This window comes from Cryptomeria japonica, chromosome 8 (genome assembly GCF_030272615.1).
Source record: "Cryptomeria japonica chromosome 8, Sugi_1.0, whole genome shotgun sequence".
Lineage (NCBI taxonomy): Eukaryota > Viridiplantae > Streptophyta > Pinopsida > Cupressales > Cupressaceae > Cryptomeria > Cryptomeria japonica.
In genome coordinates, this window is record NC_081412.1 from 398167407 (window position 1) to 398188878 (window position 21472).

The following is a 21472-nucleotide window of genomic DNA, read 5'->3' on the forward strand; positions in this document are numbered from 1 at the left end:
CATGTCCATATGCGTCGCAACCAAAAACTCTACGATGTCTCAGTGAATACTTATGATCCGACCATGCCTCCAAAGGCATAATATCAACACTTGAGTTTATGTAGGAGACCTATTAATCAAGTAGCAAGAAGTGGCAACAACTTCAACACAAAACTTTTATCTAAACTATCACCACTCAGCATACTCTTAGCCTTCTTCATCAATGTCCTATTCATTTTTTCTGCAACTCCATTATACTATGGAGAATATGGATTTGACTTTTGTTTATGAATTCCACAATCTTTATAAAATATATCAAAATTATTAAAGAAAAATTCACCATTATTATCAATCGTACAACATTTTCTTTTCTTTTCAGTCTGCAATTCAGCCATTGCTTGAAATTCTTTAAATCAATTGAATACTTTAGATTTACTCTTTAGAAGGTATACCCATGTCCTTCTGCTATAATGATCAATAAATGAAACATAATATGTGGAATTTGCAATGGAAGGAACATCTACAAGACCAAACACATCAAAATGAATTAGATCCAACACACCATAAGATTTATGAGAACTTGAGTAAAACTAAAGGAGGTTTTGTTTTTCATAAATGCAATACTCACATTAATCAAAATCAAAATTACCATCATTAAAACATTCAACAAAATTTTCTATTTTTCAAGGTCCTTAGACCCTTTTCTCCAATGTGGCCAAGTCTCTAGTGTGATAACATAGTATAATGTATAGGTAACTTTGACTCTAGGTACCCAAAATTCATAACCATCTATTGAAGGTGAAACCTTCACCTCTTCCAATGAACTATTTACAGATTTTATTTCATGCAAGTACTATTACGCTCAATAGTGTATGCATCCAGCTTATACCATATGCCAAATTTGTCACCTCTATCAATCACCATAGCACCTTTGACCATTTTTCATTCTACATCAAAAAAGACTACCAACACACCTGCATCTACTAGTTTTCTCACAAATAACAAATGTTGAGCTAATCCAACAATATGCAACACACCATTAATCCTTTTTATTCTATCATCAGGAAACCTAATTTTAACTTTACAACAACCAACAATATTTGAATGAGAATCATCACCTAAGTACACCTTACCTCCATTAAATTTTTAACATTCAAAAAATCAATCTCTATTAGAGGTTAGATGAAAATATACACCTGAGTCAATTAACCATGCATCATTACCTGCATGAATGGTCAAAGATACAATGAATGTGTCAACATCTTCCTTCTTGAACTCAAAATTAAAATCAAATTTCTTCTTTTTCTTTTTATTTTTTTCTTTGTGCTAGGGTTTACTTTAGTGGCGAATATTTCACGTTGGCGACCTGGAAAATAGCAAATATATTGTACCAATCAGGGGTGGCCATGTTGCCCAGACTTTATAAATGTTCATCAAATGCACGACCCAATCACCCATTGTTTTATGTAATTAATTGTATCTCTATCAAGATTTTGCCAATAGAATCTACGTTTTCCACATGGTAAATTCAATATTTTCGCCTACACTTTCCAAGGTTGTCTTAATAGACGGTCATAATTCGCCAATAGCCATATAAAGATTTATTGGCCAGGAGGACACTATTTGCCTAGCATTTTGCGGAAGCATGTCTCAATTCACCCCAATTTTTGCAAACTCTATTATAATTTCCAATTAATTGTACTACCCATAATCGCCTCAAAAATTACATAAGACGTGTTGTAGTTAAGCGTGATTCGCTAAATATTTGTATACCATATAAAATTCCTGTCGAAATTGCCAAATAAGGATTGATATAAATACAGTCAAGGATCAGATTTATCTCTACACAATTTGGTCGATTCTAAGCTCTCAATTCGGATCACTAGCGAAGTTTCAGACAAGGAACAACCATTGTTGTTGACTGCATTGGCGAATGCTAGTGACCTAAAGGTAAGTGATTATATTTTTGAAGTGTTATAATATTATTCTGAATTCATCTCTATCTATTTGCACTATTGAGTTCATTCTATATTTCTCTCAGGAACTTAACCAAAAATTTGAATTTGAAACGACTTTCTTGCACCCCCGAATATGGATTCTAATTATTGAATCTCCCTTGTTAACTGGTTACTTCAAAGTCCAATCTCCCTTAATTTCAATAGCTTCCTCAAAGGGAAAACCCATGGTTAAAGTTCGTTTCTTTTTCTGTCTTTCTTTTATTAAAAACATTCATTTATTAAAACCTTTCATTCCTGACAGTGCTCACACGTGTCTCTAAGTCTATTTTAGGGAATTTTTGAAGAAACCTGTGTCCTTCACAACTTCGGCCCAGAATAGAGCTTATGTCATCGATTAAAATTAATTAAGTATAGACTTAGAGTTAATTAAGTATACAATTTATAATAGTTAATTAATTATTAGACAATGCTCAAACCTGTCTCTATTCCAGCGACTTTTTGAAGAAACCTTTGTCCTTCAGAACTTCGGGCCGAAATAGAGCTTATGTCGTTGATTTGCAATCATCCAATGGTCATTAAGTTGATTGATTAATCTAATATTTAAATCTAAGTAATGAATAAATTTATAAACAATAAAATATAATAAAAATTAAAATTAATGACTTTCATCTTTTACCCCATCATGCACTTCCTTTGATAAAATTATGTTGGCATTTTGCTCCTTTTTTCCCCTGTAGGGTTAGGGTTTTGAAATTTTCCCTAATTGACTGCCTTCCTCCTTTCTATTTTGATGTTGACTGGCTGAGGCAGTTAACGAGGTCCTTAGTTATGACTTTAAGGGTTTAAAACCATGTGTTTACTGGTGCCTCGTAGTAAGAAATAAATTTCTTTACCGGTTAAATTTTGTTCATGAATTGCTTATTGTTTTATCTAAGGTCTAAATAATCCTAGCGCTCAAAGTTCCTATGACCCCTCGAACCTTAAGTTTAAGCGGCCATGTGCTAAATTATTTCACTGAAGTGGTGGCCTTCCCTCTACCCCGCAAGACCTTTCATAAGAAGCAAAATATGTTGCAGGGAAGAGGGAAAATATTTGTCATTTTATCTTGTATGCTTCCCCACACCCCTGCGTGGTTATTCCAATGATAGAAATGACGCCTCGGGAGGGAGGGATAGGCTTGTTTCATTTAGAGTATCATCACTCCTCTACCCCACGAGAATATTTGAATGGTTAAGTAAACCGCAAGGGGTAGTGGGGCCATGTTTTGTGTCACCCAAAAGACATTCTACTCACCCTCGCACGGTCTTCGGCATAAGCTAAAAAGTTTTGCAGGCTAGAGGGATATGCTTATTGTTAATCTTATTAATGTTGAAGATCAAGATGCTCGTTCACCTTAACTCTGAAGCTCCACTGCACAAAGAGCACATGGGCCCTGCTGACGTCAAGCTCTTCTTAAGTGGACCAATAAGATTATGCATATTGGAGGTCAAAGGACACTGTTAGAGTAAACGAGCCTTTACTTGATTAATTAAACGATATTATTTAATTAATTAAGTTCCCCTTTATCTCTTTTACACTTAAGCTAACATTAGGTGCATAATAATTAATTCTTTTATTAATTATTATGTGCAAGCCTAGGGTTTCTTGACCTATTAAAGGTTGAGTTCTTTCTTTTGTATCAAGAATTACATTACACATTTTTTGTGAATATTGAGCTCTCATCTTTTTGAGCATTTTTCTGTGTATTTGGTTTTTCTTTATTACTTCCTTGCTTCTCCTTGTAACAGGTTTATTTCAGCTTGCAGAGATCATTTGGGATCCTATGGTGTTGTATTTCTCAACTCTCACATGGTATTAGAGCTTCAGATCTGCAGCTACCTGTTCTTGTTTTGAGAATTTTGCATTGGAAGTAGATCTGGGGTATTTCAGAAGTTTTTTTTGTGCACCTAGGGATAGGCCTTTTTTCCTAAGCACTTTCGACCTAAACGGACCTCACCATCGTGCTCAGATGGCCCAAAAACTGCTATGGTGATATAAAACTCAATCATTTTTGACACTTGAGCCTCTGGGGGTATTTTTTTCTTCTATACCAAGTCGTACGACCCTGGCACGTAGTTCAAGAAAAAATTTCAAAAAAAATTATTTTTTGCCTTTTTACGGCATGCAAGCCAAATTTTGATTTTTTACAAAAAAAATTCAAAAATCAAAACTTTTTTTGGGGTTTCCCCATGGTACGCAGGGTATCGTGGGGCTCCATGGCTGCCACAGGCCCTACCACTATCAAAGTGAGCCCCCCGTCGATGCCCTCGTGGCAGCCCCCATCGGCCCCTGTCGACGCCCTCGTGGCAGCCCCCATCGGTGCCCTTTTCGTCAGCCGCCGCCGGCCTCTCCCAGCCGTCGTCAGCCTTCTCCCTGCTAGCCCCCGCCGGCCCCCACCACCCAAGCCCACCAAAATTCCTGCTTTCCTGGCCACCACTACCTTTGCACTGCCCGGCTACCCCTACGCTTCCTGGCCGATGCTCATGCCCACCAGAAACCTCCACCTGACTGCCTTTGCCCCGCCCAGTCATCGCTCCGCTACCAGAATGCTACCCACTAGCCACCTCTGCCCGACCCTACCACCGTTGCACCTCCCTCTTGCCTCTTTTAGGGGGGATTGGGTTTTTTGCCATAACTTGGGAAAATGGAATCGTCTTTTCAAAAACAAATAAGCGTCGGAAAGCTGGTTCTTAGCCAAACCTTGTGGTGTTGGAATTTTTTTCCAATTTTTTTGTTTGACTGTACTTTCTTCCAGTCAAAGTGGGGTCTCTTTCTACACTTCTGGGACGGTAGAATGAGCATCCAAACTCCGTTTTTTGAAAAAATTATATTTTTGGAAAGCTTGTTCTATTTATTTTCCAGCCATATGATTTTTCTTTCCAGATTCTACTCCAAGAATATTTTATTCATTTTTTTGCTTTTCAGCACTCTGGTAAATATGTTGGATGTTTCAGGTCCTCGGATCTCTTTCTTTGAGTAGGATGTCTCGGTTTTTGTTGCTTTTGCTATTTCCAGTATTCTTATCATTGTAGCTTTTTATTTATGCAAATGCACTGAGATAAAGTGTCATCATGCATTGTTTACTCGGGATCTTGCACATCTTGTGCCTTATTGTACATGCACTACTTATAAAGTGTCATAGGGGGTTGATGTTTGCCTTGTTTTCCATCTACCGTTGTCCAGTGAGTGTTCCTTCCACAAAATTTGCCTCATGATATGTGTCAAGTGAGTGTTCCTTCCATGACATTGTGTACTTTCTCTACACCTTTGATGTTCCTGGTTCTTCATCATGCAGTTCTTATTGGCCATTCTTTTCAATGTACCTATCCCTCTCCCTCTTTAGCATTATGGGGAGATTTGTCCTGTTGGTTCTAATGCTTTTGTGGTTCAATTGATCAGCTCTTCAGGCTTTGGTTTCTCATGCCATCTGCATCTTCGATTTTAGTTGTTTGCCTTTGTTTGCCATCTGATTCGAGTAGTGTCATTTAAGGGTACTCATATAGATTATAGTCTTCTCTACCTGGTCATGTTCTATTTCAGTGGAGGTTCTTCAGATCAGCAATTACTCTTCGATAGTGTTTGCAGCTATTTCCTTCTTTAGTGGTGTTCTTCTTGCTTTTCCATCTCTGTTTGGAGTAGAGTTTTTTTCCCACGTGGTTTTCTCTATTTCTCTAGTTCATAGAGATTTGGTTGTATTTGGGTACCTGATCAGGCCTTGTTGTCAGGACCCATCTTTCCTGCTTTCAGTAGTTGTTCTAGGTTTTAGCTTCTCCCTAAGTCTAGCTTAAGGGAGGTGTTAGAGTAATCGGGTCTTTACTTGATTAATTAAATGCTATTTGTTTAATTAATTAAGTTCCCCTTTATCTCTTTTACACTTAAGCTAACATTAGGTGCATAATAATTAAATCTTTTATTAATTATTATGTGCAAGCCTAGGGTTTTCCCTTTTAGGGTTTCTTGACCTATTTGAGGTTAATTCTTTTCTTTGTATCATGAATTCCATTACACATTTTTGTGAATATTGAGCTCTCATCTTTTTGTGCATTTCCTGTGTATTTTGGTTTTTCATTATTACTTTCTTGCTTCTCCTTGTAACAGGTTTATTTCAGCTTGCAGAGATCATTTGGGCTCCTGTGGTGTTGTATTTCTCAACTCTCACATGGTATCGGAGCTTCAGATCTACAGCTACCTATTCTTGTTTTGATAATTTTGCATTAGAAGCAAATCTAAGGTTTTTCAGAAGTTTTTTTTGTGCACCTAAGGATAGGCCTTTTTTCTGAGCACTTTGGGCCTAAACGGACCTCACCATCATGCTCAGAAGGCCCAAAAACCCCTCTGGTCATATAAAACTTGACCTATTTTGACTCCTGAACCTCTGGGGGTATTTTTTCTTCAGTACCAAGTCGTACGATCTTGGCATGCAGTTTGAGAAAAAAATTCAAACAAAAAAATTGCATTTTAACGACATGCAAGCCAAATGATTTTTTTTTATCAAAAACTTCAAAAATCAAAAAAATCACAAAAAAACGGAAAACGTTTTTTAACAAAAATAAAAAATCAAAAGTTTTTTTAGGGTTTCCCCATGGTACGCAGGGTACCATGGGGCCTCTTGGCTATCACAGGCCCTATAACTGTCAAAGCACACCCGCCCTTCGGCCCCCACCGGCCCCCTTCGGCGCTCTCCTTGTTGGCCCCCGTCGGTGCCCTTCTCACCAGCCGCCACCGTTGCGCAACCCTGCTCTCCCGCCTTTGCAGCCCCCATCGACACCCTCTTCATCGTTCGCCACTGTAGCCTCCACACGGCACCCACTGCAACTCCGCCCACTGGCCACCGCTGCGCCACCCACTCTCCACCAGAGCACTGCCCACGAGCCTCCTCCGCCCGACCCTGCCTCCATTGCATCTCCCTCTTTCCTCTTTTAGGGGGGGTTGGTTTTTTTGCCATAACTTGGGCAGGGCCACCTCCACCCTACCCTGCCACCAAACAACCACCCTTTTTTGCCTCTTTTAGGGGGGGTTGGTTTTTTTATCATAACTTAGGCAAACGGAGTCATTTTTTAGACAACGAAAAGGCATTAGAAAGATTGTTCCGAGCCGGATCTCGTGGTGTTGGATTTTTTTCTAATTTTGTTGTTTGACTGTACTTTTTTCCAGTCAAAGTGGGGTCTCTTTTTTGCACTTCCGGGACCGTAGAATGAGCATCCGAACTCCATTTTTTGAAAACTATATTTTTGGAAAGCTTGTTCTGTGCACTTTCCAGTCACATGAGTTTTCTTTCCAGATTCTGCTCCAAGGATATTTTATTCCATTTTTTGTTTTTCAGCACTCTGGTAAATCTCTTGGTTATTTCAGGTCCTGGGATCTCTACTCTGAGTAGGTTGTCTCAGTTTTTGTTGTTCTTCCTATTTCCAATCTTCTTATCATTGTAGCATTGTATTTATGCAAACACACTAAGATAAAGTGCCATCATGCATTGTTTACTTGGGATCTTGCACATCTTGTGCCTTATTGTACATACACTACTTATAAAGTGCCATGGGGGATTGATGTTTGCCTTTTGTTTGCCATCTGCCTTTGTCCAATGAGTGTTCCTTCCACGACATTAGCCTCATGATGTGTGTCAAATGAGTGTTCCTTCCATGACACTATGTACTTTCTTTGCACCTTCGTTGTTCCTGGTTCTTCGTCATGCAGTTCTTGTTGGCCGTTCTTTTCAGTGTACCTATCCCTCTCCCTCTTCAACATTATGGGGAGGTTTTTCCTATTGGTTCTAATGCTTCAGTGGTTCGATTGATCAGCTCTTCAGGCTTTAGTTTCTCATGCCATCTACATCTTTGAGATTAGTTGTTTGCCTTTGTTTACCATCTGATTTGAGTAGTGTCATTTAAGGGTACTCATACAGATTACAGTCTTCTCTACCTAGTCATGTTCTATTTCAGTGGAGGTTCTTCAGATCAGCAGTTACTCTTTGACAGTGTTTGCAGCTATTTCCTGCTTCAGTGGTGTTCCTCTTGCTTTTCCTTCTCTATTTGGAGTAGAGTTTTTTTCCCACATGGTTTTTTCTATTTCTCCAGTTCATAGAGATTTGGTTGCATTTGGGTACCTAATCAGGCCTTGTTGTCGGGACCCATCTTTCCTACTTTCAGTAGTTGTTCTAAGTTTTAGCTTCTCCCTAATTCTAGCTTAAGGGGGGGTGTTAGAGTAATCGAGCCTTTACTTGATTAATTAAACACTATTTATTTAATTAATTAAGTTCCCCTTTATCTCTTTTACACTTAAGCTAACATTAGGTGCATAATAATTAAATCTTTTATTAATTATTATGTGCAAGCCTAGGGTTTTCCCTTTTAGGGTTTCTTGACCTATTTGAGGTTAATTCTTTTCTTTGTATCATGAATTCCATTACACATTTTTGTGAATATTGAGCTCTCATCTTTTTGAGCATTTCTTGTGTATTTTGGTTTTTCATTATTGCTTCCTTGCTTCTCCTTGTAACAAGTTTATTTCAGCTTGCAGATTAATTATTATGTGCCAGCCTAGGGTTTTCCCTTTTAGGGTTTCTTGACCTATTAAAGGTTGAGTTCTTTCTTTTGTATCAAGAATTACATTACACATTTTTTGTGAATATTGAGCTCTCATCTTTTTTAGCATTCTTCTGTGTATTTGGTTTTTCTTTATTGCTTCCTTGCTTCTCTTTGTAACAGGTTTATTTCAGCTTGCAAAGATCATTTGGGCTCCTGTGGTGTTGTATTTCTCAACTCTCATAGACACGTTGAAAAGGGTTGTCCCAATCTCTCCTCTTCATTAATTAAGTATACAATTTATAATAGTCAATTAGACAATGCTCAAACCTATCTCTATTCTAGCGACTTTTTGAAGAAATCTTTGTCCTTCAGAACTTCAGGCCAAAATAGAGCTTATGTCATTGATCTATGATCATCCAACGGTCATTAAGTTGATTGATTAATTAATTACAGACTTATAGTTAACTACCACTTACAACTCATTATATGGATAGCCGAAAGAAAATTAAACATAAAATTTAATGTAGTTTAATATTACAAGTGAATAAATTAATCTAGTATTAAAATCCAAGTAAGAATAAATTTAAAATCAAAAAGTGCGTCATTTGCACTTATAGAGGCAGAATTAATGTTGAATTGTGCGGATTGATTGCAGAACAAATATCAGACAACACATTGATGGCAGAGCATTGATGAGCTTGGCTCTTGACGGTGGAGTAGGACATGAGGAGTATTGATTATTTATTCATTTCCGGTGGCCATTTCTATTAAACATGTTTAAGAGTTCTTTGAGAGAGAGTGTTGCAGAGAGTAGGGGCTAATATTTAATTGAAGGGGTGTCAGCACTATTGCAAAGGGAACACGGAAGCCAGTTTCACATTCAAAATGGAGAAGAAATTGGTTCCCTTCATGGGCAAAGTGTTGGATAAGAGATTGAAGAGACAATTCCTATTCAAGGATGAAAGGCTTGTGGATGCGGTGAAGCTCTTGCTAGGAGAGGAGATTGTCCATATTAGTCACAAATACAGTACTAATATGGAAATCTATTCCCTTATTGTTGCATGGGGTTTAGAATTTGAAGAGGATGCAGACAACGTGAAGAGGGCTTTGCAAACTTTAATTGCGGCAGAATACCTGGGAGGGATGGATACAATTTGGGAATAGGTTGTTCCGGGAGTGGGTTTCATCATTTATGAAGGGTCAGCGGAGCCTGTGGACCCACTACCCTTTGTTCGCTGGCAAGAGAATGAGATGAAGGCAAGATGCAGAGAGCTCACAAGAAGAGGATGGGAGGCATTCAAAACTTTTGCATAATTAATGTAGATAGATGATGTCCTCCAAGCGGCACATGAAGTGGGAAGGGTGGAGGTTGGTCGAGACCTAAGGTCGAGGGTGCACATAGAGGAGGCGATGAGAAAGCTGGTAGAGTTCAAGGATGATCCAGAATATAATAGCTAAATGTTCAATATTTTTTCTTAGTATGTTCTTGTAATAGGCTGTGGAAAGAGAATGAATATGTTGATATACTGCATTTTGTTAAAATTTTAACTATAATATGTTTTAATATTGCTCTATCATAATTATATTTTGGAAGTGATGCAGTCGGGGGATATTAGGATTTATTTCAGAGTTGGCTTCAGTGGTGGTGGGTATAGATAGATGGATTGGATGGTGGTTATTTGATGACTCCAATCTTTTTGTAATTTTTTTTTAAGCTTTAAATCAATAAAATATCATATTACCTACTGGTAGGTCTAGAAAGTGACAATCTAATAAACCCTAATAGTAAATAGTTGTGCAAGGCCAACACCCATTATAATATATTCTCCCAAAATAATGAAAGATTTACCAAAATAAATCATTTGAACAATTTATTTTTGATAAGTGAATAGTTGGGTAGGGCCAGCACCCATTATATTAAGATTTAAAAAAAGATACAACAGTATTTGGATTGCATCTGAAAATACATTCCCAGTAGCATTTCCAATGATCACCCATAACCCACAATACAAAATTCAAGTATCAAAATAGAATGAAGCATCTGTGCCATACTTCAAGGCTAGGAGATATTCTCAGTCTCCCTTGCTGCCTCCACAGCTTCACGTTCCTCCCTGACTTTCTTAGCTTGTAAGATGAGCAGGCAATCCTGTCCACAGTTAGCATGAGCTTCGGCTACTGCAATTTACTCCACATCATGTCTATCATCCTCAATCCATTCCTCGCCACTCCCCACCTCCAGCGCCCCTACAATCTCAACCACATCCTCCTCATCAATTTCATCTTCATCTACCAACCCTTTAGTGGTCAGGTAGTCCCAATGCTAATTGTCCTCCTCGGGTTCCTTGATTTTGGCTACATACATGAGGAAATTGATATTGCATAGTATTTCACTCCTTCATGCCTGCAACAACTGTGCATATTGTGTTTGCACAATCAAAAATTTAAAAACCCTTCCAATGTATCTGTGGGAGGGGAATGAGGAGGTTCTCATCCACATTGTCGATGATCGCATCAATGTCGCGCAAATATGCATGCTCGAACACCATCTAGGTGAGTTTTTTCACCCACTCCTTGGAAACCCAGACATATAACAGCATGGCAAGAAAAAAGGATGGAATGTCTGAACTGACACTATGTCTGTGATACACCATTAGAAACTCCAACTCTAGCATTGTCTTGACCACATGCATTATGTACGCGTGGTCATTCACCAAGACCCCCCCTAACTGTTTATCTATGACTTCACCTACAAATGTTGTTTGTGGTTTCATTGCCCTAAGCATAACTGGCTTGTCCATTACTCCCACCTCAGTGTTCCCAACTCGAACATGTAATGTGAAAATATGATAATACCCCATGCCCAATTTAAAGGCATTCGATGAGCTTCAGTATAAATTTCTCATTAAATGTACACTTACCATAAGTTGCCTTACGCAATATATATTAATAGTATATATATCTTCTTTTTTTATTTTTCTAATTTTTGATACAAGTACATAAACCCACAAACAAAATTTCACTTTCACAAGAGATTTGCAAAGACAAATAACAAAACCATTGATATTATTGTTCATGTGAGATCAAGAAGTACATTTTAGAGACTATATATGTAGTAATTGTCATGGTAGATCATAAACCAATTAATATTGTTGAAGGAGTATATAAATTCTTCACTATGGAAGACTCCACATTCTAACTTAGACACTACTACTATACCCTTTTCTAAAGAGACCAATATTCCCTCCAAAAAACTTTCTTAATTACAGCCTTGGAATTCCTTTTATAAGAGTAAGGAATGCAACAAGCTTCAGGTTGTATACAACTGCCATGCTCTCATTTGACATACGTTTATTTTATATGCGTGGAAATGATATATTCCCAATATGAAACCTAAAATAGAACATGATATCTTATCAAACCATATGACTAAAACTATCATGAAACTATCATGGACCACAGTGAAGAATAAAATACTGTTAAAATTCAACTACTTGAGCCGCGCCACCATCGCATTGTTGATAACTTTATAGATCCAAGTATCTAATTATAAAAACTAGAGGAGGAGTTTTATGGATGCAAGATTCTAGCTATAAAAACTAGTGGATGAGCTCCACAAAAACTAGTGGATGAGCTCCAGAGATGGGTATTGTAATCAGAACAGGGGTCTAGCTTTAGTTATCAATTTTAATCAAACAGGCTCTTTGCTAGAGCCAACTCTTCCCTGTCCTCATTGTTCTCCTCCCCGCTCCCTCTCACTCTTAGGCTTCAAGAGACGAGGCGTTGAATGTAGGTAGCCAGGGAAAGGCCATCTACGGCTGTAGATGGCCTTTGAAAATCCCTTTAGCTACCTCCTCTGATTTGAAAGTCCCTTTAGCTACAAAGCAATCTGTTGTGCTGCTATAAACACATCTTTCCTAAAATATTCTCCACCCAATGTCATTAAACCTATATCTTATGAACACACAAGAAACATCTACATATGGGCATTCCATAATTTCCATTTTTGATACTGTTCTTGAACAAGTGTAGAGGGAAATATGTATAATGCTCCTTGATCGACTCAACTGCTACCAATTTATGAAAAACCTCGAAGCTCTAAATTTAGAAGTTCTAGATATTCCTTTTCACCTTTTTTCCTTTCGAAAGAATCTAAACTCTTCATGTTGGCATGCAACTCTTCATGTCACCTAATGAAAGGATCAAACTCATCAGTTTGTTGTAATCATTTAACCGCCAATTCAATATTTTCTTTAGGAACAAGCTACCATCCGTACCCATTCAACTCTTCATCAAAATGACAAGCATAAAGTCCTCTGATAGGAGGAGTGTTTTCTATGTGAAAATAGTGCTTAAAATCTAAGATGAAGAATACATATGTGCTAAAAAGTATGTTTCTAATGCCAATGGATATGCAATACACTTTCTATATGGGTTATTTTCCAAAAAAACTGTGAAAGATGCGCCTTAATTATTCTACATTTAATTGGAATTTGATTTTGATGTATTTCTGAAACAAAGGAAATTGCACTTTGATTATGATGTATTTATGAAAGAGATCTCAGAGTCGAATATGAGATCAAGAATGCAAACCCAAGCAGCAGATAATTTCATAATAGTGAGTCACTTGAGCATTAATGCCTAGCGTTAACACAACTTCATGTGTAGTTTCACAAATTATTCTTATAGATCCATTACATTACTCCAAACTTACAGTAACTTGCAAAGAGAATGTAATTCCTTCCTTGAAGGAAATACACATTCACACTACACAGTCAAACATTGATAATGAAATTTCCAAGACAAATCAAAATATCCTTAATATTATGATTCACCATTCATGTAATATCTAAAAGTACAAATGAAGACAATGTTAGCAAGAATAATAAATATAGTAGTCTATTCATGAACTAATTAAAAAACTACTAAAAGAAAATGTACATTCTTTCACCATGAAACCATCCTACACACTAGATAAGACAAAGCCCTGTTTCTAGTTCTACTCTCCCTGGAGATGAGAAAATTAAAGAATTTGTCTTTAGGGCCTTGATATTCCTTTTATAATCATAAGGAATGCAACAAGCTACCAAACTTTTACAAGAATGTGTAGCATGTATTGCAATGTCGTAAAACCTCCATGCCAGTATTCATGAAAGCTTTGGTTTAGAGACATAGAAAGATTCCATGAATGTGAACTACCTTATGAGCCATTCCACTATCGCACATTTGTGGTTATTGATGTAGAGAATACCAGGATGCAAGATTCTCATTGAATTTCCTAGTAGGGGAGAACTTTGAGAGTTTTTATCAAGCAGGGATACTTGACTCCAAAACCACATCTCTTGTGTCTTCACCCAACTTTCTCTCTGCATTCTACCCATTATAAGGGGGACATGGCGGTTTCCAGAGAGATCGGAATTATTTGCAACTACATTCGAAGCCTGCAGTTGTACTCGAGCCTTTTAACAACCCTCTAGTTATCTTTGTCTATTTTAATAACCCTCTAGCTATAAGGTAAGTCATCAATTGCTTTACTTCATGGCATCTGTAAACCTTTAGCCATATCTCCTTATGCCAAAATTCAGTTGTACCTTCTATGCACTTCATTTTAAAACATTTGCAAGTAAGGAAACAACACTTCCTAAAAACTTATCTCTAGAAAATGTATATCTTCTACATTATGAAATGCACTATGCAAATGATATAACTTCTATCTTTTACATTCTGAAATGCAGCATGCAAATAATGACCCTATTACTCGATTTGTGAAGTGGCGGTAATTGACTGTCAGGTCTATAATTTGAATTATTCCACATATTGTATTAATCTGTGTGAGATGTATTTTTCTCTAATTCCACAAGACATATTTCATTCCAATAGTCCTGACACGTATACATGACTCACATACCTCAACAAAGATTAATACTGGTAGCTTCTCATTGAATATTAAATATGTGCTATCCTCAGTATTTTTCTTCCTTTGACACATGCAATGTTTTGAGTTTTCTATGCAAAAGGATATCAAAGAATCCTTGATCAAGATTTCATACATGCCAAAAAATGGCTTTCTAAAAGATTTCATACGGATATGCATGACACAAACAGCTAAGATGTGATGTGTTTTCTATATTAGTTTTTTTCTCCAATTAGTAATGGAAGATTAGCCTTAATTATTCTACATTTTTTATGAGATTGAAAAACATTCACCAATGTAATTATTATTTTCCCCCAATAATAATGGATGATTCGCCTTAATGTTTCCACATTTTTCATGCAATATGAACAAAATCGCCAATGTAATTATTAGTTTTCCCCAAAAATAATGAAATATTCGCCTTAATTTTTCAAAAAAATTCACGCAAAAGAAAAAGATTCGCTAATAAAATTAATTTTTTTCCCAAAAAGAATGAAAAATCCACCTTAATTTTCATACAATTCTTATGCAATTGAGAAAAATTCGCCAACGGAATTTAATATTTTTTCCTTATTAAAAAAAATCTCTAAAAAAATCAATATTTTCCCCCAAAATATTAAAAGATTCGTCAGGATTTTACACCTTTACCCAGGGGAGGGTTTCTTAAAGTTATCCCTGCTTTGTTCTCCTTGCATAAGTGTCCAAGCTTGCCGCAATTATAGCAAATAACTTCGGGCTTTCTAGGAGATTTGGATCTCCCTTTGGACTTGGATTTATAATGCTTCTCATTATTCTTTCAATTTCCTTTGGTCGAAAGAAATAAGCCCACCACATTTTCAGTCTTCAAAATAACAAAAGTATTTTCAATAGCCATAACAAGAGAATCTCATGAATAAGGCAAAAAACAAAGCAAAATCTAGTTACATTTCTCCTCCTTATCCATCTTGATACCAACAAATGTGAATTAAGCCACCAACATATTGAATGCTTCCTCGTGGTCTATAATTCATCCACCCTCTTCCATTCTCAAGGAATACAATTTCTTCCTCAATTAAATCTTGTTCACTAAGGATTTGGCTCAATACATCTTGCCAAGTTTCTTCTGGACAACTTCATTGCAGAGGACTCTTCATGATTTTTTATTAAAACATGCCTTGCCTAGCACAATCTAATTAGACCTTTGGCTTTACAGTCTATAACATCATATTGAGAAACCACTAGTAGGATTTGTAGGTTTGAAGACATTCTAGTGAATAGCTTCACACAGATTTTGATCTATTAATAGATCCTTCAACTTTAGCTTCCACATCTCAAAATTATTTCTAGAAAATTTATCCACCTCTATTCTCCCTAACAAAATTGCCATCTAAAAAATCCTACAACAATCATAAAGTATCTTCTACACAATCTCCCACTCAAATTTGGATCAGTTCCAAAAACCCAACCCAACACTAAAACCAAAGGTGATCAAGATTTGATACCACTTGAAAGGAAGTTAAGGTATCATAACAACTTCCTACACTAACCTTGAGAGAAGGGTTATGCAAAACTTTTCAAATCTTTATAACAGTTAGAAAAAATTAAAATAAATAAACATAAATAATATGCAAGCCACAACATAGTGATTTACATGGAAAAAACCCTTGTAGGAGACAATCCCAACACTCAAAAATTTGCCCAATATATTATTCAAAAATCAACAATAGAATACAATATACTTGCAGAACAAACTTCTATAAAAATACACCCCAATACTGAGAGGAGTGGTGAATCGATCTTGAACAAATCTTAAATTTTATACCACAAATCAATAGCAAATTATTTATCAACAATGAAAGATAAAACAATGATCACCATTCACAAGAGAACACCAAATCTAATTGGAAAACCCAAAGAGGAAAAAATCACGATGAGATTTAACTCACAATGTATGAACAAGATTACAATATTTATTTTAGGCTCGCTACCAAGGAGGCTCACTACTCCTGAAAGGACTTGCAAGTTGAGGTGCACTACCCCAAGGCAAGATATAAGGGACTTGTAGGGTGAGATTCATTGCCTCAAAGAAAGATACAAATAATTTGATGGGGGGACTCACTATCTCTGAGAACGGTACATGAATATATGAATCATAATGAACAAGCCTTCAACAAAACTACTTCCAGCAATCTCCTCTGAATGAAACTACTCAAACAAGCAACCATTATGTGATTCAACACCCATACTTTTACCACATACTTTTGCAACCTCAAATTCATATTTTCAATATTCACTCTAATCCACAAACTCACACCACACATTCACACTGACTAGATCTTCTATATATATATATATATATATCATCCTCTTCATCTCAAAACATAAATTAGATTGGTTTGAAAAGGGGACAAGTATAAGTCTTATCAAGTCAACAACCAAGCATAATTATGGTGAAAGCAATACAACTAGGAGATAGGAAGTACCTAAAACATCATATTACAACTTTCTAAGTGGTCTCAAACATCACACATGCTAGCACACATCCTCCAAGGTTGGTAACAAGATAACATGTAGATAAACCATCTAGCATATAACCAATCCACCCAAAAAAATATCATCCAAATGAATTAACACAATGTGGATCTCCATAAGCCAAAGTAGGACCCAAAAACAACTTAACATAGTCTCCTAAGCTATCATAGACCCCCAAGGGCATAACGCAAGCAACAAAACAAACTATGCTGGTCAAACCACAATAATTACCTTGAAACACTATCACCAGACATAATGCAAAATCAAACAAATCATCCAACATCATATGGATTACATAAGGGTGTTCCTTTAACATCCTAAAACATTCCCAAATAGTTATTTCTTACTATCACATAAAAAAATGTTGGCTTAACACATATATATACAAAACACTTCATTTAAAAATTCCAGAAACTTTAGTCATGAACATAACATCATTATCAACCTTTGCATAACACATAAACACCTAAAACTCAAACTGAGACATAGCACAAATATTACAATCATATCCTCTAATTTGCAATAATAGAAACATCAATGTAGGGAAATGCTGAGAATTTTCCTAACCAATCCTAACAAACAACCAAACTGCCAACAAAATGCAATTACAAACCATAGTAGCGGCAACACTAGGGACCAAAAAAGATAGGAGTGCAACACCCATAGATCATACATATTAGGTTCAAATATGCAAGTCTTTATCATCAAATATCGAGTAATGCAGATAATTATTCCAAACTATCTTCAACATATATTCATGCAATTACTTACACCATCAATCTTCCAAAGACCAAAATATCTCGAAAGCATCATAAACCATCATCCTATAGAATACACAAGATCATCACAATAACATTCACTTTATTGTCATGCTTCTAATCCTCATCTTAATACTTTATAATCACTTTTGAATATGATATCATCATCATACTTATAATCCTGATCTCAATGCATCTAATGCTCATCTTAATATGATATCATCATCTTTATACCATCTTTTCCAACAAGCATTTTATCAATATCATCATCTGCATCAACACATTATATTGAGTGTAGACATCAGACACCAAGAAGGTGGACATACACAAGATAGAGCATATACAACCATCATCCATCTGACAACAATTTCCCCATACTCTGACAATCATCATATCAAACATATCATTAATGACAACACACAATCTACAACTTGACATCAATGACAACAACTAACAATAGCTTCTCACAGGATTATCACCGACTAGATATTCGAAGGTAACTCAATAGCTATAAGACTCTTACACACAACCTCAATTTCATCTACCTAATAAACATAGGAGATATAATACATGAAATCATCAAATGTTATTACAAAACCATGAGCTACAACTACTCAACAAGTGGTGCACAACTTAAATCCAATCCAAGATGCCCTATCATGTGTCAAATTACACACCAAAATGTGTAACTCCCTTTTACAACTCATTTATGTGTGAAACGCATTTTTTATATTTCCCATTTTAGGAGACCCAACTTCCGGAGGCCATAACTTTTAATTCGGGTGTCCAATTCATTCAAACCATTTGAACCATCAAAAATATCGTGAAGTTCTAAATCAAAAAACAACCCATTGTGCCTACTACGTCCACTTCCAGACCCATTTGGAGCCTTTGAGGTCTTCAAATTTAACTTTTAAACTTTTGTTTGAAACTTTCAAAAATAGAAACTTCAATATCTTCAAATCCAAACATGATAAAGAAAATTTATTGGCATGCTTATTTTACTAATTCATAGCTTAGGGGAAATTTTTGGACCAATCCATTATCAAATGTAAACTTACTATAAATATAACTTAATATAAATGGTAACCTTATGTAATTGCAAGTTTGAGACACCATTATCCTAACATTTAACACTTGTAGAAGAAGTTATAAAGTTATGAAGAGTATGAAGAGAATAATTTACATGACCCAATTCAACCTATTAACATTATTGAAAAAAATTATGATATACTTCTTTTGTAGTTGTTATTAATGATATTTGTGCAACGTCAAAGTGATTTGGGTCAATTTTATACTCTCCAACAAAAGATGGTGTAAATTCAAATGAGCCCTAAATATCACCATGACATACATTAGAAATGGGTGAAGAATACAAGCTAGGACCATCATTCGGATTAGAAGCTAATGGTGTTGTAACAAGATTTGAGGATAATGAAGAAATTAATTTTTTTTAAATAGTAGAATTTGAAGACCAACTTGCTTCAGCTAATTGACAATGATAAAGAAATAATAGGTAATTCAATTATTTAAAAATAAAAAATTCTAACGTTCAGAGATTAACCCCAATGATATGTTTCTAAATAATTATGACTCTAGTCTTCGTATACCCCTTTTAGTTGTAAGAGTGAATAATCTAGAAATAAATACTACTTTTGGAAATTAATATAATGGAAGAAGGTTACTCAACTTGAAGAATCATATTGAAGATAATTTTGTAGGCAATAGAATTGACTACTCTCATGGAAACCAATCAACAAAACTCCATGCTCCATAATTTCTCAAGTACATCAACATAAAATCAATGCTCTTATCACAAATTGCAGTTATGTTTTCTATGGAATAATTTTGTTAAGTTGAGATCAAGGACATCTTATATTTCACTTGGTTCCTTTGAGTTTGATGTCAACTAACTTTGATTTCTATATTTTTTTATTCTTTTCACATGTCTAATATCCTTTTGGTTGTGCCTACTTCATAGCCAAAATGACATTTATAATAGGTTCTAAGGCTCTCATTTCAACATAGGAAGGGAGGATACTTAGAAAATTTATAGAGTTTGCTTCTCACTTACCAATATCAATTTATTGAAAGTTTCTAAGACATTTTCAAGAAATTAGTTTGCAGATATCTTGTACCTATGCATTCCGTGAGAGCACATATATTGGGGAATTCTTTCAAAAAACTAAAGGATTATTCCAACACCACCTTATTACACATATCTTTCAAAATATTGCATTCTATGAGACCTAGTTTCCTTAAGGCACTTTGTAAAATAAAATTTATGCCTCTCCATGCTCCCATTTTTTGTGTATAGGTCTTTCCAATTAGTACACAAAAAGTGGTATAGAAAAAGAGTCACATGGTTATTCAACATGCTTTTGCATACCTCTTTGAATCATCTCTCACAAATTCCCTATTACATTCACTTGATGGATGTCCATATCCAACTCAAAGGGTCTCATCATGGTGTAGGCATGGAGGGTGCCCAATGAAGTTGTGGAGTCTAACTTTTCCTCCATTCATTTTTCCAAATGATTAGTCAACCCGTATCCCATGTGTTTTTTTCATTCCTCCCCATATTTCTCTACTATGATGCCAACTCTAGTATTCTTAAAACTAACTTTCTTCTTCCAAACCATCAATTCCTACTTATATTTTATTGGTTCGCATTCCTTCAAACTATGGACCCAACATGGTTTACATCACACAACAGGATTGAGAGGGGGGGTTGAATTAATCTGGTCCTCAAAATACTCTACTTCTAATCTTTTAAACTTCAAACTACAATTAACTTATTAGTCCAATTATAAAAGATAAAAGATCAAAGAACAATAAACACATGAACACCATATTTATATGGAAAAAAACCCTAAACAAGGAAAAATAAATGTGAGAATCGCACTCGCAATATAAATAATTGATTACAATATTCTAAGCTCAAGGCCAAGGACCTCACTACACCTGATTGGACTTGGAAGACTATGATGCACAACCTTAGAGCAAGATACAGGGGACTTGCATTATTGAGATTCACTATCTTAAGGAAAAATACAAAGAGCTACACAAGCTACTAAAAGGAACTCACTATCTTTCGACATGTACAAGGAATAGATGAATTAAAATGAAAAATATCTCATTATCATGAAATTGTCCTTGAACCATTGTGTCAAGCAAACAATATCATAGCAAACAAATCTAACATCAAACATTGTCACACTGAAGATATCATCATCAAAGCTCTTCACAAATTAACTTTCAACTTATGATATGCAAGATGCAATACTATGATAAGATTATCTACGAATTCTTAGGTCTCTATATCTGGTGTCTATGTAAATCAAGTCTAATGTCTCAGATTTGGGATCCCAAGGTAAAAACCCTAAAGTCTCATCCTGAAACAAATGTGTCATGGAACAACTCAATTATGGTGCAGATTGTTGTAGATGCATGATAGAAAGTTTCATTTATGTAATTATGCTCAAAGGTAGCAAAACTTAGAATATAGTCAACATGAAAAATGTCAAATAGAATAGGAAAATGTGTGAAATAATACTCCAAATGCATCAAAGATATCTCTATTACAATGTTATATAACTCAGATGCATAACTAACTACTATGGACATGGTGCTAAAACTTGTAAATATAGTGAAAAATATGAAAATTGTGGTGTTCTATTTAGCCCTAGATTTTTTAGCTTATATGCATGAAAATGTTGTTTAGATGTAGTATTCTAGCTAGATTGTGCAAATTTTGTGTTGAAGGCAATTGTTCTGATTAATAAGAAAAAT